This window comes from Dendropsophus ebraccatus, chromosome 12 (genome assembly GCF_027789765.1).
Source record: "Dendropsophus ebraccatus isolate aDenEbr1 chromosome 12, aDenEbr1.pat, whole genome shotgun sequence".
NCBI lineage: Eukaryota > Metazoa > Chordata > Amphibia > Anura > Hylidae > Dendropsophus > Dendropsophus ebraccatus.
In genome coordinates, this window is record NC_091465.1 from 42,000,428 (window position 1) to 42,008,467 (window position 8,040).

The 8,040-nt window shown below is 47.3% G+C and overlaps 1 protein-coding gene across 3 annotated transcripts in view; it reads left to right on the forward strand.

Annotated features, from left to right (window-relative positions):
* LOC138769690 (apolipoprotein A-I-like) overlaps positions 1-8,040 on the forward strand; it is a 523,881-nt gene that overhangs the window by 339,888 nt on the left and 175,953 nt on the right. The gene's annotated exons all lie outside the window — the stretch shown is intronic.

Below are 8,040 nucleotides of genomic sequence, written 5' to 3' on the forward strand. Positions count from 1 at the left end.
CCCTGACTTCTGTGAAGATTTTTATAGGTTAAAAAGTCGTAATATACGGTAATATGTATTGCCCCATATTACCTTATCCAATCATATAAAACACTGAATAAAAACCGACCATTAACTTGCATCTTCCAAAAATGGTATTAGAAAAAATGGCGCTATTATACAGTCACAGTATGGTCCGGCCAGGTATAGTGCTGTTATACAGTCGCAGTATGGTGGTATTGTTCAGGTCAGGTATGGCGCTGTTATACAGTCACAGTATGGCGGTATTGTTCAGGTCAGGTATGACGCTGTTATACAGTCACAGTATGGTGGTATTGTTCAGGTCAGGTATCGGGCTGTTATACAGTCACAGTATGGCGGTATTGTTCAGGTCAGGTATCGGGCTGTTATACAGTCACAGTATGGTGGTATTGTTCAGGTCAGGTATCGGGCTGTTATACAGTCACAGTATGGTGGTATTGTTCAGGTCAGGTATGACGCTGTTATTCAGTCACAGTATGGTGGTATTGGTCAGCTCAGGTATGACGCTGTTATACAGTCACAGTATGGTGGTATTGGTCAGCTCAGGTATGACGCTGTTATACAGTCACAGTATGGTGGTATTGGTCAGGTCAGGTATGGTGCTAAAGGCCTTAATGAAGTTTTAAGTTTTGCCCCGTTTCTGTAAACATAGGTAGACTATGGTTTATATGGTGTCTTTTTCTTTTTTCTTTGTATGTTTTAATTGTATATTAATTTTTGTTTTTTAATATGATTTTAGATAATATACATGCTGCCTCAATACTAACCTGTAGTTCGACTCTCTGGATGATGATAGCCCTGGACAAATGGAGACCTATGGAGAACGAAAAAAGAAAGAAAAAACATGTTTTAAGAAATAATATGAAGAGAATGAAGAATGAAGATTGATGCATCCACCACGCTAGTGTGATCTTGGTTATTATACCACATGTATAATATGGTTTTGTATGTTGTGTGATGTGAGTGGGGATAGTGGGTTGGTTTATAGGGGAGTGATGTGAGTGTATGTATGTCTGGGTGAGGGGGGGGAGGGAATGTGGGTTTAGTGCACTGTAGATCAACTATTTTCATTATTTTTGTATTTTTTGCTGTGTTCACTTGTATACACAATAGTAGGTAGTACTATCTGTCACCAAAAAAATATTTTTTTACACTATACTTACCAGACACACAGTTATTTAATATACACATAAATGTCATTTATATTTTATTTTGAAAGTGATTTTTATATATATATATATATATATATATATATATATATATATATATATATACATATATATATATATATATATATATATATATATATATATATATATATATATAGTACATACACGTTTGTAGGGATGTTTTATTTATACTTATCATATTTATTTATATATACTTTCCCAATCATGTTTAATAGTATACTAGTATTTTTTGCACTTGCACTTTAGTAGCATGATTGTAGTATTAAGCGATTTGCATCGTACTTCCTAAGTTTACATTGCTGTATCTATGCTCTATGTTCTCTACATGAGGTGCCCAGCTCCAGACTTAATCTATATTGCTTACCAGAGACACCCTCATTGAACGCCGAATCCAGTGCAGATCGCGTCCCTGCGCCCATGGCAACGTGCTGCTTTGAAGTCCGGCCCCGAACCGCTCTGTGACGTAGTCGCGGGTGGGCGGGGCTTTGGACGGAGCGGCGCTGCGTCATCGGCGTAGTGAGACGCATGGCGGAGGCGTCCGCAAATGAGGGGGGATTATACCTGTATATATACCGGCGGGGAGCGGTATATACATAGCCCCGTGATCAAGCTGCCACGCGAAACGTGGGTTGGGGAGGGAGAGGAGCCATAGCCACCGGACATCAGGTATACGTAGCACCTTGCACTGATACACTTTATTGGAGCTGGGCACTTTATTTTGTTAGAAATCTACAACATACACTTATGTGATTGTGACATTGGAGTCCATGTTAGTGGTACTAGTCTATGGATTGCACTTAATTCAGTTTTCCTCCAATGCTGCCTATTGCAGTTAAAAACCATGTAAAAACCGTGATTCAGACAATGCTCCTACATGTAGAGGAATGTATGTGGCCAAAACCAATCGCCCATTTCTTCACCAATAGTCTTGTGATGTTACCAGGATTATTGGCAGTGTGACTATTGGTTGTCATATGGGGTTTGGTTTTATCTGCATGTGGTGATACAAATGTAGGAACATGGCCTGAAGTCTTATTCTTGAGTTCCGCTGCACACCATCCGTGTATATAACGCATCCGCTTATTCTGTCCACATTTGCCATTTATTTCTATAACCCCATAGACACACCCGTACATGTTACAGGTCTGTGTTTGGGCCAGGATCCGCCATAATACGGCTCACATTAGCGACACAAATTCTGTATAGCCAATGAAGGGATCTGTCTCATTGTCCTGTGAGTGCACATCTGGTCGGTGGCTTTTTTTTTGTCCTTTTAAATTATTTTGTTTGTTAAATGTAAATGGGGGATGATTTCAGCTTTTACTGGGGGAGGGGCTTTGTAATAATATTGAAAATTATACTTTTCACCCTACGGTAAGTGGGCCTGTGTGCTATGAAATGCCAGAACTGAATTTGAGTCCCAGTCCGACCCTGGGCAGAGCTGTATGTGTATGGTGCAGAGGTGTATGTGTATGGTGCAGAGGTGTATGTGTATGGTGCAGAGGTGTATGTGTATGGTGCAGAGCTGTATGTGTATGGTGCAGAGCTGTATGTGTATGGTGCAGAGGTGTATGTGTATGGGGCAGAGTTGTATGTGTATGGGGCAGAGCTGTATGTGTATGTTGCAGAGGTGTATGTGTATGGGGCAGAGCTGTATGTGTATGGGGCAGAGGTGTATGTGTATGGGGCAGAGGTGTATGTGTATGGGGCAGAGCTGTATGTGTATGGGGCAGAGGTGTATGTGTATGGGGCAGAGGTGTATGTGTATGGGGCAGAGGTGTATGTGTGTATGGGGCAGAGGTGTATGTGTATGGGGCAGAGGTGTATGTGTATGGGGCAGAGCTGTATGTGTATGGTGCAGAGGTGTATGTGTATGGGGCAGAGCTGTATGTGCATGGGGCAGAGGTGTATGTGTATGGGGCAGAGCTGTATGTGTATAGGGCAGAGGTGTATGTGTATGGGGCAGAGCTGTATGTGTATAGGGCAGAGGTGTATGTGTATGGGGCAGAGGTGTATGTGTATGGTGCAGAGGTGTATGTGTATGGTGCAGAGGTGTATGTGTATGGGGCAGAGATGTATGTGTATGGGGCAGAGCTGTATGTGTATGGGGCAGAGGTGTATGTGTATGGGGCAGAGGTGTATGTGTATGGGGCAGAGCTGTATGTGTATAGGGCAGAGCTGTATGTGTATGGGGCAGAGCTGTATGTGTATGGTGCAGAGGTATATGTGTATGGTGCAGAGGTGTATGTGTATGGTGCAGAGGTGTATGTGTATGGGGCAGAGGTGTATGTGTATGGGGCAGAGCTGTATGTGTATGGGACAGAGGTGTATGTGTATGGTGCAGAGCTGTATGTGTATGAGGCAGAGGTGTATGTGTATGGGGCAGAGGTGTATGTGTATGGGGCAGAGCTGTATATGTATGGGGCAGAGCTGTATGTGTATGGGGCAGAGGTGTATGTGTATGGGGCAGAGGTGTATGTGTATGGGGCAAAGGTGTGTGTGTATGGGGCAGAGCTGTATGTGTATGGGGCACAGGTGTATGTGTGGCAGGGCCGTTTCTAGGTAATTTGAACTACAGGGCGAATGTTGCTAAAAGCTAAAAAAAAAAGTAATTCTGTGACTCACAGGTAACGTCTTCTTTGATCTGAGGCGTCACTTCTCTTTTCCTCTCCTTCTGGCCCAGACCGCCATGATGATTTCTTGCAGCTACAATTCATCTCTTCTGAACCTTCCAGACAGACATCTTAGGCTCCGCACTTTTACAACAACTTCCACTTTTTTGTGTCATGTGCAGTGAAGTCAGTAGCTATGTGGGTTGCCCCCTGTATGTAGGATCCTCTGCTGTGCCCTTATTTAGTAATAATCCCCCCTGTACTTCCACCCATAGTAATAATCCCTCCCCCTGTGCTCCCTTCCATAGTAATAATCCCCCCTGTGCTCCCTCCCATAGTAATAATCCCCCCTGTGCTCCCCCCATAGTAATAATCCCCCTGTGCTCCCCCCATACTCAATCCCCATAGTAATAATCCCCCTGTGCTCCCCTCCATAGTAATAATCCCCCCTGTGCTCCCCCCATAGTAATAATTCCCCTGTCCTCCCCCCATACTTTATCCCCATAGTAATAATCCCCCTGTGCTCCCCTCCATAGTAATAATCCCCCTGTGCTCTATCCCCATAGTAATAATCCCCCCTGTGCTCTGCCCCATAGTTATAATCCCCCCTGTGCAGTCCCAAAAGTAATAATCCCACCTGTGTTCCCCCCCCCCATTGTAATAATCCCCCCTGTGCAGTCCCAATAGTAATAATCCCCCTGTGCTCTATACCCATAGTAATAATCCCCCTGTGCAGTCCAGATAGTAATAGCCCCATATAGGATTGCCCTCCCCCCGTGTAGCCCCCCATATTAAGTCCCTCCCCTTGTGTAGACCCCCAAAGTATACCCCTCCCCCCGAGTAGCCCCCCATATTATAGCCCTCCCGCCGAGTAGCCCCCCATAGTATAGCCCTCCCTCCGAGTAGCCCCCCATAGTATAGCCCTCCCCCCGTGTAGTCCCCCATCTGAATAGCCCCCCATAGTATAGCCCTCCCTCCGAGTAGCCCCCCATAGTATAGCCCTCCCCCCGTGTAGTCCCCCATCTGAATAGCCCCCCATAGTATAGCCCTCCCCCGTGTAGCCTTCCATACTATTGGCCCCTTTGTAGCCCCCACATTGCAGCAATTATGAGGGGAAAAAAAAATACTCTCACCTCTCCTGGATCCTGCAGCAGCGTCCCCTTCTGTCTGGCAGCTGATCCTGCAAGTCCTCTCCTGTTTGGTGGTGGACATGTGACGTGATGACATCACATGTCCGCAGCCGAGGAGAGAAGTCCGGGCTCTGCGGGGCTACAGCGGTGAGCTTCCGGGCCGCTGTGTGGCAGACTGCCTGTGCCGGAAGCTCACCGCTGTAGCCCCGCAGCGCCCGGACTTCTGTCCTCGGCTGTGGACATGTGATGTCATCACGTCACATGTTCACCGCCAAACAGGAGGGGAGAAGTCCGGGCCCAGCGGGGCTACAGCGGTAAGCTTCCGGGAAGGTGTGTGGCAGACTGCCTGTGCCAGAAGCTCAGGCAGTACTTGCAGGATCCAGCTGCCTGGAAGGACCCTGCCGGGCGGGGTGGCGTCGGTCTGGGCAGGTGATGGGGTGGGCGGCAGGGCGGCCCCCTAGCTGTTGGCGCCCCGTGCGGTCGCCTGGCCCCCCTTCCACTAGAAACGACCCTGGTGTATGGTGCAGAGGTGTATGTGTATGGTGCAGAGGTGTATGTGTATGGGGCAGAGGTGTATGTGTGTATGGGGCAGAGGTGTATGTGTATGGGGTAGAGGTGTATGTGTATGGTGCAGAGGTGTATGTGTATGGTACAGAGCTGTATGTTTATGGGGCAGAGGAGTATGTGTATGGTGCAGAGCTGTATGTGTATGGTGCAGTGGTGTATGTGTATGGGGCAGAGGTGTATGTGTGTATGGGGCAGAGGTGTATGTGTATGGGGTAGAGGTGTATGTGTATGGTGCAGAGGTGTATGTGTATGGTGCAGAGGTGTATGTGTATGGTACAGAGCTGTATGTTTATGGGGCAGAGGTGTATGTGTATGGTGCAGAGGTGTGTGTGTATGGTGCAGAGCTGTATGTGTATGGGGCAGAGGTGTGTGTGTATGGGGCAGAGGTGTATGTGTATGGTGCAGAGCTGTATGTGTATGGGGCAGAGGTGTATGTGTATGGGGCAGAGGTGTATGTGTATGGTGCAGAGGTGTATGTGTATGGGGCAGAGGTGTATGTGTATGGGGCAGAGGTGTATGTGTATGGTGCAGAGGTGTATGTGTATGGGGCAGAGGTGTATGTGTATGGGGCAGAGGTGTGTGTGTATGGGGCAGAGGTGTATGGGGCAGAGGTGTATGTGTATGGGGCAGAGGTGTATGTATGGTGCAGAGGTGTATGTGTATAGGGCAGAGGTGTGTGTGTATGGTGCAGAGCTGTATGTGTATGGGGCAGAGCTGTATGTGTATGGGGCAGAGGTGTGTGTGTATGGGGCAGAGGTGTGTGTGTATGGGGCAGAGGTGTATGGGGCAGAGGTGTATGTGTATAGGGCCGAGGTGTATGTGTATGGGGCAGAGGTGTATGTGTATGGGGCAGAGGTGTATGTGTATGGGGCAGAGGTGTATGTGTATGGGGCAGAGGTGTATGTGTATGGGGCAGAGGTGTATGTGTATGGGGCAGAGGTGTGTGTGTATGGGGCAGAGGTGTATGTGTATGGGGCAGAGGTGTATGTGTATGGGGCAGAGCTGTATGTGTATGGGGTAGAGGTGTATGGGGCAGAGGTGTATGTGTATAGGGCAGAGGTGTATGTGTATGGGGCAGAGGTGTATGTGTATGGGGCAGAGCTGTATGTGCATGGGGCAGAGGTGTATGTGTATGGTGCAGAGGTGTATGTGTATGGGGCAGAGGTGTATGTGTATGGGGCACAGCTGTATGTGTATGGGGCAGAGGTGTGTATGTATGTCTACATTTCCTAAGGTTACCTGTTCATAAGGACATGATGGTACAAACACATAGGGCCAATCTGCAGCAGATTTCTCGCTGCAAATTCACAGCGAAATCCTTTGCTGATCCATTGCCTGTATAAGAATCCATACTCACAACGGGATTGATATCACACTTCAGCGCACTGACGTCAAGCTGGGTACCCCTGAAGCAAGCCGGAGCGTGGAGCAGGTAATGTATAAGCTCCGGCCGGTGGGGGGTTAACTGAGCGGTCTCCTCATATACTCGCATGTCACTCGGGATGTCAATCCCACTGAGAGTATGTCATTCTCAAAGAAACTACAAGGAATGGATCCTCAGCAGATTTCATTGTGAATTCGCAGCGAGAAATCAGCTGTGGATCCGCCCTGTGTGTTTGTACCCTAATGCACAACCCCTGCTACAGCTTGTAGTGTCTGACTCCTCCCTCATGACATTACCACAGGTCCTTTAGCTCACACTAAGCAGGGGAGGCCCAGGGCAGGTGCCCCCGCTGCCCTCCCTCTAACATGGCCCTGACGGATGCCCATCTGTAGTCCTTTCTGCAGGTCCAAGGCCACAGACAAGAACTACACGTGTGTGAACGAAGCCTTAGTTCCAAGTGAAATCTGAGCTGTGATTAGTTGTTATGGGAAACAGAGAGAATCTTACACTAAGACATCTGGTTACTTCTGTGAGGTCTTGTAATAGAAGAGAAATGGGTGAAGTCTTTGATGGAAGTTTCAGATCGTCTGTGTTGTCTTTAAACCCAGAAGATCTCCGTACATCTCAGCATTCTGGTAAGGGACGGCTTTCAGGCTCTAAACTTTGCATTCCCATCGTATTGCCTCAATATTAGATGTGTCACATGGTCACTTATAATGCACCATCTTCTCATGATGAAGCAAACAAACTAGAAATTATTTGAAAAATGGCAAATAGACGTACAGAATTAAAGGGGATATTAGAGGAGCAGAAAAGATCCTTCCTCTGTGTCTGTGGTGATAACTTCTGAGACAAGACGGAGGTGGGAGCATGGTGCCGGAGAAACTACACACTATGTCCAATAGCTGCCCGATCTTGCTGCAACAATGGTATCATAGGGCAACTATGATCAATGCCTGTAACATGCTTCCACCCTCCTCTCATCTTGGAAGTTATCACCAGAGACTGTCAGAGGGAGGAAGTGGGGAGCAGAAGAAGAAGAACCTTTTCATACCCTTTATCTGATTTGGCTGCTTGATGGTACTGCTGTAAAACACTTTGAACACCTCCATTAATGCCAGGCATATTGGCCCCAT